This window comes from Rattus rattus, chromosome 7 (genome assembly GCF_011064425.1).
Source record: "Rattus rattus isolate New Zealand chromosome 7, Rrattus_CSIRO_v1, whole genome shotgun sequence".
In the NCBI taxonomy this organism is placed as follows: domain Eukaryota; kingdom Metazoa; phylum Chordata; class Mammalia; order Rodentia; family Muridae; genus Rattus; species Rattus rattus.
The window spans coordinates 59,718,812-59,735,223 of NC_046160.1; positions in this window are offsets into that span (position 1 = coordinate 59,718,812).

Genomic DNA, 16,412 nt, shown 5'->3' on the forward strand with positions numbered 1-16,412 from the left:
CGAATAAATTAATGAGGAATAAAATGCAATTCAAATACATTTTTAAGACATACTTTTTTACTTTATTTTCAGACATTATTGAACACAGCACGTTCTTTATGGTAAGACAATTTGTTGATAATGTTGTATCTTGCTTCTGCAACCAGAGCTTACAAAATCAATGTATAGTCAATATTTCATTACCTTGTATAGGGATAGATAAGGTTTCTTTGGTTTATAGCTGCAATAATTGTTTGAGGCTTTCTCTGATTTAATCTAATATGCACTGGCTAGCGTCCTCAGAATAAGCTTCGGGCACAGACAACCATAACTAACAATGATAGGCTGTACAACACAGAAGGTCAGAGGTATCAGTGAAGCTAATCTTCACACTTAGACTCCATCATTTTTACACACAAGTCTCGTTCTTGTCTTCACTTCACATCTCACAGATCTGCAGGCTCAGAACAAGGTATAACCATCAGAGATTTGAAAAAGAATCAAGAACAATTCCCTGCGATTTTATTTTTATTTTTTGAAAATAAAAACAAGAATGCTTTATCTCATCACCTTAATAAAAACTCAGAAAACACAGCAGTAGAAAGAGTAATTACAGCCTAATATTCCCACTAGACACATATGGAAAAATTCTCAGGAAAATGTTGAATCAAACCTCAAAATGGATAAAGATAAGGATATAGTGCAATCAAATAAGATTTAGTAGATTGGTACAAGGCAATACTTCAATATTTAATTCAATAGTTAAAAAAGGCTGGGGATTTAGCTCAGCGGTAGAGTGCTTACCTAGGAAGCGCAAGGCCCTGGGTTCGGTCCCCAGCTCCAAAAAAAAAAAAACCAAAAAAAAAAAAAAAAAAAAGACACAGAGATAATTTAACATGTCAATTGCTCAAAAAGAAAAATATCATATTGATATATGTTTAAGACATAGACAAAATCCAACATACATAATGTTTTCAGAAAATTAGAAGTTAAAGAGTCTAAACATGGTTAAGCATAGAGAAGCACTAAAGACATTAAACTGAGTTATAAGAAACTTGATTTAAGGAGGAACGCAAAAAGACAAGGATGTTTCTTACCACCAATCCACCCTCACACTGAAGGTCCTTCTAGTTCAATAGGAGAAGAAAACAATAAATATGCTAATTCAAGGAAAATATATTTTTCTTTGTTTATAGAGGATATGCTTATCTATGTAGAAAATTGAAGAGGAATGGCAGAATCATGACACTAATAAGTCATTGTACCAAAGTTATGAGGTACAAGATCAAAACTGGCAAACCAGATTTCTTGAATGAAAACCAAAACATTATATATAATAACAACCATCAAATTAATATGCATTAGTGTAAAATTTATAATTTTGTACAAGATAAGTAAATCATCATGACCATAGATAAGAAAATATATTTGATTCACTGAGAACAAAATGTCTAGCAAAATTAAAGTTATTTATTTCAGGTAGCAGAATACAGACTTAATTGTTCATATGAAAACCTAAAGATTCAGAGGAGTGATGATACATGATGCTTGAGAGGAGTATGTAAGAATGGTAATAACCACTCATTACTTAATATACGTTTATTGTAAATAAGATAGGATCAAACTAGAGAAAGATTTAACAGGTACACCTATTAAATTGCATATAAAATCCATGAATGAATTAAACAAATATACAACAAGTGTCCTTTTATTTTTGAAATGGTCAAAGAAGTTCAATGGAGAATAATAATTTTTCAGTACATGGTACTGAAGTAACTAACCATTCACATGCAAAGACAACAAAAGCAATCTAGACAAAGATTCCAAAGCATTATTCCGTTTGCTATGTGGATTATATATTTAATAAATATAGAAATGAAAAATACAAAATTTCTGTAATGTAGTAGAAGGAACACCCAAGTGGCTTGGATTTGGTGATGACTCTTAAGATTGATATGACATCATAAAGATAAGCTTAATAAAGTGTATTTCACTAAATTTAAAAGTATTGCTTCTTGATTGGTATTGACTAAAAAGTCTTGCGTCAAGAGAAAATATTTTCAGCACACACATTTGATGAAAGCCCCCATTCAAACAATACAAAGAAGTATCTAAATTTCAACTATTAAAAAATGAATTGAAATAGAAGACAGATAAAACACCTGAATGGATTATTTACCTGAGAAAGTACGTATTTATCTATAAAACCTAGAAAAACATGCTTAACATCATATGTTGTTAGAGAATTACAAACTAAAGTAAAAATGAACATTGAACAACTATCAAAATGACCAAGAGCCAGTGGCTGAAAACATTAAATGCTCATGAGTATTTAAAATAATAGGAAATCATTGTTGACAGGAGTGCAAACTTGTATGGTTGGTCACTTTAGAAGATATTTATCAATTGTTTCAATGTTGAGCACATAGAGCATCATAAAGTCAAGTCATCATACTTTTGACTATTCAAATAAAATGAAAAAATTTGCATACAATGCACATACATTGTTTAGATCACTCTATTTGTAATTGCCAGAAGTTAGAAAACACCAAAATATTTTAAATAGGTAAAGAGAAAAACTGCAGTATACCTTTACAGTAGGATATTATTATGAAATGAAATGAACTATTAAACTATAAAAATGCAAACAACTTAAATACATATTTCTAAGTGAAAGAAACCAGCTTGAGGAAACTGCATATTTATGATTCTATTTATGGCTTTCTGCGAAACAAAACCATAGAAACAGGGAAAGATCAAACAGATTGGTGACAGGCAGGTGCTCTTTGGGAAAAGGTGAGATGAACAGGTCAGCAGTAGCATTTACAGAGCAGTGAAGTGAAGGTAGTGATATTGCAATAGTGGATACCCAGCGCTGTGTACTTGTTCAATCATCTACAAACAAAAAGTAAACCCCAACGTGAGCAGTAACCTTTATTTCTTTTGTCAGTGTTGGATGTAGTTATGGGCATCCACAGCTCTAAATTACAGCACTTAGAAAGTAGAGACATAAGGATCACAAGTTCAAAACAGACTTGGGCTACATGGTGAATATTGGGTAGGATATATACTGAGATTCTCTCAAAACAAAAATAAAACAAATATTTGTTCATTGTTTAAATGTTTCACATTAATGTAAGATTAATATTAAAAGAAGAAAGCATAATGAAAGTAGATAAAAGACAAGTTTTTATACTTTTCTTTTTAGTTTTTCTGTAAACCTAACACATATTTAAAAATAAAATTCATATAAATGTAAGTTTCTTTCCCAAGACCGAGATTTCTTGTACCAAATAGACTCCAACTCTGACTTCCCAAATTCTGCCTTTGACAACTTTGACCTGTTTTTCTATATTGACTTCTACAGAAATAGACATTTCCTTGATTGCTTTGGGGACTTTCCAACCCTTTCTCACCTGGCCACACATCAATCTTGGTCTTGGCTTTTCCTGTTCAAACTTGTCTTGTTGATGAATAGTCATGAACATCATGCTAGATCTCAAGCAGATGACAAGTAAGTTGGACCCGTTGTTCGGTCTTTTGACCATCAGATTAGGGGGCACCGAGAAGTCACTGTACTTGAATAAATAATGGCTATCCTTTAGTGTCTTGACCCACAAATAATGAAGTCTAATTTTGTTCATGCCCTTAGCTATAGATATGTTTTCTTTGGTGCTAGCAAATTGTGAGATTGTTCTTAGCCTGCCTTGACCAAGCACTTCATGAAGAATGTCCATGTATTATTTAAAATAGCCAGAGGAATGAATTCCCATGGTGATGCTTAAGAAAAGCCTTTCTACTTTCAGATATTTTGCCTGGGTTTTCTTGAAAAAGCTATAACTTCTTACTGCTTGAATCTACCAAGTTTTACACTTGTCATTACCTTTTATCAAACAACACTTAGAAATGTTGTGTACTTGCCCCTTCCTAATCCTTTATTCTAGATGGTTTAAGCCTATTTTCCTTAACCGTATGAGCCTTTACACTGTCCATTCCAAGGGAATCCAGGCAAGAGACTGTCACACAGAGCTGATTCATATCCCATCACCATCTTTTGAAGAGCTTCCTGTCTGTACACCAAGTTGTTAAGTGTGACTTTCCCTTCAATGCACATGTATACTTCACCCACTGGGAAGATTAAATCAGCTAATAAAACACAAAATAAAGTAACATGTCTAAAAGAAGAAACAAATGTACAAGTAAAGAAGTTGTTGAGAACAATTTTTCCTGTTGTATAAAGAGTGGCTTTTCGGGCTGTTCAATGCTCCAATGTACCCCATTTTAAACATAGCTTCATTGTGGGAGAAAAGGATGAGTGCGGCCCCTGGAGAGACCTAATAGCTACTTGATATGTCTGGCACCACCCACGCAGCACAGACTGATAAATGGATTGTTTCTGGGAGTTAAAAAGGAAACACCTTTGAAGTTTACTGGGATGAACTGAAACTGTGGGAGCAACTGGGTATATTAAATTCATAATTTGCAGTAGCATGATCCCACCCAGGCTCTCATCTGATGCCTATTCTATGCATGGGGGAGTGACAACAGAAGACATCCACACTGTTTCTTAAGTTTCAGCTCAGCTCTGTTGCCTGCTGTTGCCATGAATTTTTTGCTGCTTACCTGTCTTCTTGCTCACCTGTCTGGACTGGGCCTGAGTAAACCTTCTGTTCCCTGCTCGTGGGCCCTATTTCAGCCTTTCACCTCACAGCTGAATTCTAGGTGTTGTTTCTCAAACCTAACTCTAGCAGCAGCTCCTCCTAGCACTTGTCTGGTTGAATATTTTATCAATACAGGCTCAGCCCATTTCTGAAAACTCTTATCAACCCTTTTTACTGATACTCTCTAAACCACATCTATGTATACATGCATGTACATATGTGTGTATGCATACATGTATGCATGCATATGTATAAAAAGAGACATATTTACTTTGTGTTGTGTTGTGTAATAAGTAATATTAACGATTAAGATTGGACTAAAAGAACCTGCATTTGCCTTAGCCAGATTATCATGGCAGGTGGGATTATATAATTGATAAATTGCTGTCCTTAACTGATAAACTCTGTAAAACTATTATTATTCAATAAATTCTGATACTGTGTAAACACACAAATATATTTTCTATGTTTCTGGCATTGCACACTCACTATTATAGGCTAAAATGGTCTGGCAGTTGAAGTTAACGCTGCTTAAGTTTTGTATTGTTAAGGAGGAAATTATATGAACAGCATATTGTAGGTAATTTTTCTTGGGGGAACCAAAGGTTTTTTTCTAGTCTCCAAGTCTGAAAGTACTGTGTCATGTTGGGTGTTGTATAGAAATCAAAGACTTCGGTAATTTGCATTCTCCAAGCAGTCTCAAAACAAACCCAAATGTTATGCAGCACTTGTTTGACTTTATGTTTGTTAATTTTATTTTTACTGGATATATTATAATATTTACGTTTCAAATCTTATCCCCTTTTTCCCTCTCCCATCCCCCCTGCTCCCACACCCACTCCCACCTTAATGCCCTGGCATTCTTCTACACTGGGGAAATGAGCCTTCACAGAACCAAGGGCTTCTCCTCCTATTGATGCCAGACAATGCCACCCTCTGCTACATATGCAGCTGGAGCCATGGGTCCCTCTGTGTATACTCATCGGTTGGTGGTTTAGTCCCTGGGAGTCCGGAGGGGTCTGGCTGGTTTATATTGTTGTTCTTCCTATAGGGTTGCAAACCCCTTCAGCACCTTCAATTCTTTCTCTAACTTCTTCCACTGGTGTCCCCATGCTCAGTCTGATGGTTAGCTGCAAGCATCTGTAACAGTAAGACTCTGGCAGAGCCTCTCAGAAGACATCCATATCAGTCTCCTGTCAGTAAGCACTTCTTGGCATTAGCAATGGTAACTGTGTTTGGTGGCTGCAGATTTAAAAGTATAACAGTTTGTGCCAGGCACATGGTCCAGCAGATAAAAACACTAGACACACAATCCTGAAAACCCACATTTGATCTCTAGAACCCATGGATATCAGGTATTTTTGTTTATACATCATGCTAACTTTTCCTCGGAGATTTGAACAAATATCTTCTAACCACGGACAAGACCAAAGTACAATTATATCGAAGTCCAACTTGGTGAACCAATGTGTTTCTTGGGCTGAGAGCATACAGCTGGCATTTGGAAGGAGCATGGGTAACCCCAAAATAGCTTCATAACTGCAAAGTCCCACCACATCAAAGATGACATCATTGTGGGATCTGCACCATAGTCTTCTTGCAGTTAAACTACTTCCTATATACAATCTCCTAGGCTCACCCCAACTCTGATCTTGTAAGACGTAATAAGGGCTGAAATCTATAGTGAATCTCTTTGACCTTCTCTTCCTCCATCTACTAAGTAGTATCAATGGCTCCCTTACCATTTCCAGGGACCTGGCTCCCAGTCTGTGGTCTCCATGGCTACCAAATGCAAAGTCTAAGATGGCATACATCTTTTCATGCCTGAGGAAAACTAATCTATAATGCTTTGTGTATAATTTCAGCACTAATATAGAAAGATAGAAGACAAAATAGGAAGGTTTTTCAGGTGCTATGGGTCAGATGGCCTGGAGCACAGAATAATACAGAAAGGCAAGACACTGCCTCTATAAGATACATGTGATATAAGATACAAGTGATAGCCTTCTGAAATGCTTACGACCTACTCTTACTAGGAAGCCACCCTATAGGTAACTCTTAAAACAGTATCAGTCATCTTTGCAATAAACACAATGAGACTTCTATAAGGAGACACATGTAAGTCATGCAACTCTCCTTACGGAACGAGATTTATTGTGACCTGCTTTCAGATATGGTAGTTTCTTAGATATTAATTGTTAGAATGTGTCCTGACTTCCCAGTGAACTGAAAAGAACTCCTTATTTGAGAACAGAAGAGTCAGTCAGAAGATTACACAGTTCAGCCAGATATGTGAGGCAAAGAGGAACTTTATACCTAGCCTTATAAAGTGCAGGATAAAATAAGGCAAGAAAAATAGTGCCTGAAAAATAATTTATAAGTCTGATGAAGCTCCAGCATGCTCTTCTCCAGAAGAACAGAAGTGCTTCTTTCTTAAGACAGTAGATCTCTCCTGAGAGACACACCCAGAATATGGCAAATACATAGGCGAATGCCAGCAGCAAACCACTGAACTGAGAATGGGACCCTGTTGAAGGAATCAGAGAAAGGACTGGAAGAGCTTGAAGGAGCTTGACACCCCTATGAACAACAATGCCAAGCAACCAGAGCTTCCAGGGACTAAGCCACTACCCAAAGACTATACATGGACTGACCATGGGCTCCAACCTCATAGGTAGCAATGAATAGCCTAGTAAGATCACCAGTGGAAGGGGAAGCCCTGGGTCCTGCCAAGACTGAACCCCCAGTGAATGTGATTGTTGGGGGGAGGGTGGTAATGGGAAGAGGATGGGGAGGGGAAGCACATATAGAAGGGGAGGGGGAGGGGTTAGGGGGATGTTGGCCCGGAAACCAGGAAGGGGAATAACAATCGAAATGTAAATAAGAAATACTCAAGTTAATAAAGATTAAAAAAAAAGACAGTTTCTTCATTTTCATTTAGACAGCAGAATTCTCCCTACCTCCATCCCAATCATCTAGGCCATACAAAGCTGGCTTCTCTGCAAACCATGGGTCAAAATTTGTATTCTTTTCCTTGTCCCTTGTTACAGCCTTAAAATGATACAGTAAAGCGAGCAGAAAGAGCTAATATATTAAATACAGAGTCCTTTACCTTCCATAATCGAATACCTCGTAAGCTTTCTTAATACTGTGCTTTACTCCTACAGCAAACGGCAAGGTAGTATGCGAAGTGCAGCATTAACATTCAATCTAAGCTCTGATTAACTTTTCCTTTTACCCATAGAATAAAAGTACACTCAGCCTGGCGTATGGCCTTGACTTCTCTGTTATGCATCAAACAACTACTGATGAGTGTTCTAATTTATGACCTTCAAAGGCCGTTATCAGTCCAAACACACTTCTAGTTGTGAACATGGAGAAGTCTGAAAAAGGCCTATAGTGTAGGGGGCATTTGTAGAATCCCAATTCTCTACATCTGAAAACAACTATATTATATTTAAATGAAAAATACTAGAGGTTTACTGTGTTTCAAAAGTTCAGGAAGCTCACCAGTGAAGAACTGTGGTCAGAAAGATGCCTTGCAGATTCTAGCCTTGCAGATTCCTGGCTTGCATCTTGCCCTACCTACTAACCATGTTAACTTGCACGTTTGTGATTGTGATCGAGTCACAAGAGCCAGATAAGCCTAGGATCTTAGAAGCATTTTCAGAATTTATAAAGTATCTTGAATGCTTCAATCTCTTCTAGGTCAAAAGATAAAAAGCCCGGTCATTTCCTCCTTTCACAAATCCATCACTGCTGTAGTTTGCTTTTTCACACAATAAAGCATAAATGAAAAGGTCCTGGTTCTAACAGCCTTGAAGAGCTGTATTTTATCTTCTAGAAAGAACAATGTGTTTGTGAAATTTTCAAAACCGGTGAATAAATGAGCTAACTGTGGAATTGTCTCTACTATGAAAACTATACTATGGAATTCATGATGTGTTAAACAGTTAAGGATGGAAGCGATTATAGATGAACATATACAATTCTTAGAATTTCCTTTAAAATAATACTTGATGGAAAGTAGTATCCAGAAGAAATAGGACTTACCAGAATTTGATAATTATTAATGTCATCGGGACTTTATGCACAGAAACACATTTTGTGGTCACATAGAAATACTACTTATTATTTTATCTGGTTTTATCTATGTTTCAAAATATTCATAACAAAATTTTAATTGTATTCAATGTATCCTAGGTGTTTTTTGTTGTTTGTTTATGTTTTCTGTTTTAATTCATCTAGCATTCAGATGGTAAGTGTTCAAATTGACTATACTTTTTAATAATAAATTTTAGCCCAAGATGTATAGGTGCTTGTGCTGAATCACAACCATATTTCTAAGTAGGGCATATTTTCTAGCAGCACCAGACATACCATTCATTCAGAAGCATGGTTTGTCAAGAGAAGATACTTAGTTTCCATTAAACAAATTGTTTTTACAAAATTCCTCGACATTCATAAATGCATGTGATGAATTATTGTCATCTTTGTGAGGGCATAGTAAAGAAACCACCAAAATAGCCACTTTATGATGTAGTTGGAAGCTTTTTTTGTTGGTGACTGAAAGAGAAAGAGAGAGATACAGAGAGAGAGACAGAGAAACACACAGAGAGAGAGAGAGAGAGAGAGAGAGAGAGAGAGAGAGAGAGAGAGAGAGAGAGAGAGAAGCTACAGATATCTGGAAGTATCCAGCAGAGACAGAAAAAAGCAGCAGATTTGATATAGTCAGAGATAGCAAGAGAAAGAATAGTTGAGAATGGCGGACATGGACATACACACAGATCACTCTAGACTAATGGGTATCTGGGAAGAGGGAAGCCTGTGAACCTCAGCAGCCTGGGGAGACCTAGCATAGTGGGGGAGTAGCGGGAGAGGAACTGGAAGGAGAGGAGGTCCAGGATGATAGCATGGGCTTTCAGGTGTATAACAAGTACCTGAGAATAGGAACTGAAGAATTCTGGAGGGAAACATGAAACCAAAGATATATGCCAGTGGAGAACGAGATATATTTTCTGCCAGAAGCAGGGTAAATGACTTACTTTGGCAGATGGATGTGGATTTCTCAAGTTTCTGAGGAGTCCTGGCCTTTATGGAAACACTAGAAATGCTCCTATAGTCCTGTTTCAATTGAGCCAATGGCCTGAAACCAGTTTCCCCCTCCCATTGCCTTCTTCCATCCTCCTACCCATGCACCCCTGACACTGAAGCCCTGCTGCTTCCCAACAAATACCCTCTCTTTCCTCCTTATCTTGAGTGTAGTCCACTGAATTTAATTATAGTGATGAGAGATTATTTACTGGAACAAGGGCACCTTCCTCCTGACAACATCACCGAAGATAGAGACACCCATATTCCAGCTACCATTGACAGTCAAAAGTCTCTAGGAGAGGAGTGGAGCCTTATGGGGCCTTCATTTCTGAAACAGAAAAATTTGTGATCCTAGCTTCCAACTCTGCTAATATCATCAATGAAAAGGAAGTGATAAAATGTGGCATTGCCCTCCTTCATTAGAAGGCTGAGGAGGTCTACAGGGAATAGAATTTGAGTGTTACCAGTTTTGGCAGAGGCTCAGCCCTTGTGGTTTATTCTAACAAGCCTTTACTAACTCATAATGGTGAAGTACAGCTACATCATAATTTTATCCAAGTTTAGAATATCTTCACTATGCCCTGATGAGAAGTGGCTGGGTAATGGAAAAATTTGATGTTGTTTGCCATGAAATTCAGCTCGAGAGTTTCAATTAACTGGTTAAGAAAATCTTTCTTATCTTCAAGAAGAGGTGAATAAATGAAAGACAAATCCCTTAGCACAAAGTTTACTCAGAGCTGATCTCTGTCTCCTTCTATTAAAGTTAATGGACCTGTGGCTTACCTAGACTTAAGTTTTTTGGTGAGATTAAAATCTAAAAGTACTTTATATCCATTCTTCAGCAGAAGAACAGAACAGTAGGCAACTGTTTAAAGGACAATAGAAAACTAAATATCACTCAGGTGTGATCTGCACCCATTTCTACACATACAGTCATAAATGGATGCAAAAAATACTTAAGAGTATTAATAAAACAAAATAGCAAATTTTATTCAGTCAGAATTTATAGACTTTAATTGTGAACTTCTTCTCTTGATGTATAGGATATAAGTTTAAATTATAACTACATACTATTTTTTGACAAAGACAATGGTCATTATGGTAACAGTCTTGAATTCTGGTTTTGTCTGGTTTGAGGGAGGCAAGTCCAAATGCCAAAATGAAACATCTTATTTGTTGATGTGAACTGTTTGGTCCTCCACATGACTCTATCTTGGTAGTGGCTCAGTCATTAATGTACCACACTTTGTACATTCCATGAATGTACCCAGGATGATTTCTCTCAAAAACCATGTTTTGTCCTTTATTAGTAGTAGTGCTTTGATTCTATTATAACTGTGATCCCTAATTACTGAACAGAGCAAGTGGAGGGGCTTTAAAGGAGAGCAATGATTGTGCCAGTGAAGTAGCTTGAATGAAAAGCAAACAAGAAAGAGACAGTCTCTATCCTGACCAATGTTAAGCTGGATTGTTCCTCCCTTTTGATGACTGCTGAATAGTACTGTGAATGGCAGCTTTGGGCTTTGGATTTTTGTGTGGTCTATTGTAGAATGCTTTTTACCATCAAGCTCTGAGAATGGCCCTCCCTCCTGGAATGCATCAGTCTAGAAGCACTCAGAGCTTTTAGCTTGTTAGTGTAAATCAACTTTTATAGCTTGTGTTTGAGAGGGAAGGACAGCAAAATCGCACATCCATACATTACTTTGGCTATTTGTAAAAGGTTAAAAAAAGAAGAATGGAGCAAAAGACAGCCATATTTTGTGAAGGCTTAAGAAATTACTTTGAAACACACATGCACACACACAGACAACCCTGCCAGCTGCTAGTGGTGTCAGAAAAACTGAGCGTCAGCGAAGCGATTTACTGTCAACATGGGATGATGTTTGACATGCACCACTCTAATGTTTTCCCATTTCCTGCATGAAATTTGTGGAAGTTTTAAAGCTGTTTGACACACAAAGCCTGCCTGCTGCTCTGGCCACGGGAACCCTGCAGACAGGAAGTGGCAAGGGGCGGTAAAGAATGGCCAATAAATTGGGAGTTGAGAAGCAAGAGTGATGAGAGAGGCAAGTTGTTGATATTGGAAACTTTGATTTGGGAGCTTATAAAGGTGACTGAATGTCACATTCAGTCATCTGGATTCTGAAAGAGGTGAGTGCAAGGATTACAGATGATAGCTTTTAGTGAAGGGCAGAATCTTTTAAATCTTTTATGGCTGAAGTCTCAAGGCAAAGTCAGAACTAGATCAGAAGATAATCAATACGCTGCAGCTGACATGGAGGTTTGGAATATTTTTACTCAGACACTTAAGTTATGGAATGGCTTTGGAAAACACTGTCATGTAAAACAAATAAAAGGGGGGTGTATCCAGAAAATAATAGATGTGCATCATTATTGTTGTTAAATTTCTGTTGTTTGTTCGAAGATAAGTTTCTCTATTTGGCTCTGGGTGTTCTGGTCATCACTCAGTATATCAGATTAGCCTCAAACTCAAGAGATCAGCCTGCCTCTCCTGCCTGAGTGCTGAGATTAAAGGCATGTGCCACCCCACCAACCTAGCTGAACGTGATTTTTTTTAAATAACAAAATTATAAAGCCATAAGCATCTCATTTGTGCATATAAAAAGTGGTTTGAATGGTACCTATGTGGTATGACATATCTGATTTGTGTACACCCCAAACTCTCTTTGAGCAAACTTATAGTCACATGCTTTCTAAATACAACATAGAGAAACAAAACCATTAAAAGATAGATAGCAAAGATTGCTGTCTTCTTGTCTCAGATTGTGATGGTATCTTCTCCACAAACATTGACATCTCTCTACATCTGCATCCATCTATATCATCTGCTCTTATTAAGAAACAGGCTTTTATCAACCAAAGTTCTAATGACCCACCCTCTCAGACTTTTTATATTTAAAAATAGTTATATCTGTAAATCTATTGTGGATATATGTATAAATATGTGTGCATGTGTATACTAGGCAGTGCATGTGGAGCTTAAGAGAACAACTTATAATTATCTCTGTCTACCAGGTGAATTCTAGGTATGAACTGAGTACCGGATTGACAGCAAACACATTTACACACTGAGCCATCTCTTTGATCCATGATCTCATTGGTCTCCTTTGCTTAACTGAACAAACTGTCTCCCACCTTCTTTCTACCAAGCATGTTCTACTACGAATGACTGTAAGGGAGAGATGTCTCTTCAGACAGATGCTACCTCCAGATCCTTACAAGAATAGTTCATAATTGCTCTCTCTACTTCTCAAGCTGCATTTTTTTCTCATTCTGCATTCATCTTGTCTATTTCCCCACTGCCCCTTTTGTGAAGCTATTTACCTTGATATTTCCTATGAGGTCTCAGCTTTTAGAAGGAAAACTTCTTCTCTATTCTGATTGTGTGTGCTGCTTGATTATGATCCTGGGATAGACCACCACATTCTCGAAATGCCATATTCCTTGTCTTTCAGAATACTTACTATTTCCTAGATTTTCTCTTGCTTTTTTTCCCTCTCCCACCCCCTTCTCTTGCTTTTAAAAACTCTCTACCCTAGGCATTTCTCATATTGTCTTGATTTGCCTTCCCAAATTTGATTCTAGGCTTCTTACATTTTTCATAATAGCCACTTTATTTTGTTTTCATTGGTTTTAATCAAAAATCTGATTTATTCCTGTAACTTTAAATATCCTCAGCTCCAAACTCAAAAACCCGCTTACAAGCTGACATTAATAGTTGAAAAGAACACCCTCATCCCCACCTAAATAAAACTAAAGAAATTTCATAATTTACATTTAATACATTCTACAAGACTTTTTGAAGACATCACCTCATAAACCAATATGATCTTTAAACACTGATTGGCACAGACATATTCTCACATTGTCACCTTCAGCAGCTTCTTGAGACACTCCCCAAATCTTTCAGAAACATGGACTTAGACAAATCCAGATCCCTAGCTTCTACATAGTGAGGATTTTTTCTAGTCAGTGTTAATCAAAACTGGGTTTTACTGATGACACTTTAGTATTAACCTTCTCATAAGAAGGTTAAGAGAAAGAGAAGTCCTCAGAAGATAAACCCCAGAACATGCACATGGACTTCTCAGAGAAGAGACCTCCATCATTATCTTAACAACAAATATATTCTTTCTCTTCTGACCCCATCCCCAGTGAACCACAAAGATTCTCTCCTCCATCCTTTCTTCTCCAACTCAGCCCATTATCTCAGCTTGAAACACCAATACAAATTCTCTGGGAAACAGATCAGGGAAATAAGTAAGCTAACTGAAGATGTACATTACTTCCCCCTTTCCTCCAAATCCAATCTCTAAGTCCAATCTTTAGTTATGCAACAGAATACTGGCTTCAGCTTTCCATCCCCTCACCCACCCACATCTCCTGTGGATCCTAAAGAACTTGCCCTCCTAAGAATTCCTTGATTCATCCCAACCCCCAAATCAAGCAGGAACTTCCTGTTTACCCACAAGCCACTCTTGCCAGGGAATCAAGTAGACTGACTACAGATCATCCCCACTTCTTCCATCCTTACAGATCCAATCCTCCGGTCTTCAGCTCTGTAACAGATCTTCTACAGTGACATTCCAATCTCATTCTTATTCCAAGAAGATTAAATAACCAGGCCCTGGTAGAAAACTCTGTTCTCTATTCCCTTATGAACCTCTTCAGACCTTTAGTCTATGGCATTCCTAAGTCAGCTCCCAATACACTGAAACACAGTTTACCGGGAACCCAACCAAGGTCTCTGAGAAGTTTCTATCAGGCAACATACAACCATTATAATCTTATGATCCAGAAAGGAAATAGAAACCAAGGGACAAAACATTCATCTAAAAAAGATAAGACCAGATATCAAAATATGACTTATAGTCATCCCAATTCCAGCTGCCTAGATGCCAGGACTGAAGGGCCCAGTCTAATATTGCAAGCTCAAATTTCTATCCAAATTCCAACTTATGTTGAACTTGTCCACAGGCTAAGCTAAGGAGCTAGAAAAAACACAACTTCTTTCAGGAACCAAGACACCCCCTAGCAACAGCCACAACTTTCCTAATAACAGCTACTTCACCCTCAGTGACATCCAATCAGCTCTTAGGAAGAAAACACCTAATGTTCCAGATGCCTCAAAATAGATTGCTCAAGTTAGCCACAATTATACATAATTAGATAAAAATCATTTGTAGCCAATAAAAGTGTTCCAAGCTGTAATTTCTTAAATGTTAACCAATCATGTAACTACCAAGTTGGAAAACCCCTTACCTTGCTGAAAACATGATAAAAAGACCAAGTTTTACTAGCTCTGGACCTTCCACACCCATCCACTGCATTAGAGAATTTAAAGGGTCTGAGCTTGAGATTTAATAGACTCTGCTTTTGCATGCAAGTTGGACTCCTGCTGGTCTCTGGTGGTCTGTGAGGACTCTGTGATCCTATATGGGCATAGCAAACATGAAAACACGATCAGCAACAGCCAGAGCAGTGAGTATCACCTAAAGCCCAGCAAACCTACCATAACATGCCCTAAATAATTGAAAATTATTGAAGCATAGCAAAAGATATTACAGCAGCCTGTATGAAGATGATTGAAATTCTAAGGAGAAAAATAAATAAAGCCCTTAAAGAAAGCCAGGAAAACACAAACAAACAGTGGGATGAAATTAGTTAAGCTCTTCAAGATCTGAAAAGGAAAGTAGAATTAATAAAGAAAACATAAAGTAAGAAATTATGAAAATCAAGTTTAGGGAATCAAAAGTGAGGAACTACAGAGGCTACCTCCACAAAGACATTGCAGATAGAATCTTAGGCACTGAAGAATAGATAAAGTCCATATACGTGTAAAGAAAGAAATGTTAAATGTAAGCACAAACACAAACATACAAAATACACACACACACACACACACACACACACACACACACACACACACAAGGGGGGAAGTATGAAAAGACCAACAAAGAATAATAGGAATAGAGGGAAAAAAAAAAGGAACCCAGGTCGAAACCTAGAAAACATTTTCAATAGTCATGGAGGGAAAGTTTCCTAACCTAAGGAAATGTCGGTAAAGATACAAGAAGCATACAGAACACAAAATAAATTAGATGAGAAAAGAAATTTCCTTCAACATATAATAATCAAAACACTAAGATACAGAATAAATACTGTTAAAAGTTGCAAGGTCCAAATAGCATATAAAGGCAGACCTATTATAACCAACTTCTCAATGGAGACTATAAAATCCAGAGTAGCCTAGACAGATGTGCTGCAATGCTGCAGACTGTAAGTAATCACAGTTTCCAGTCAAGATTTAGCAAAATTTCAATCCCCAGAGTTGGCAAAAACAAGATATTTCATGAATAACCAAATTAAAGATAATATATTTATAATCCCATCCTACAGAAGGTGCTAAAAGGAAAACTCCAATCTAAAGAAGATAACTACAATCATTAATACACCATGAATACATAGTCTCACAGGACATTCTATTTTTCAATATTAATGAACTCAATTCTTTAGTGTAACAAAAAAATTAGAAAACAAGATCCATCCTTCTGGTACAACCTTAACAATACAAAGAGACATTACCTCAGTGTAAAAATTGGAAAAAGATATTCCAAGGCAATGAAGCAAGATTGTAACGCCATTTTATTTTCTTTT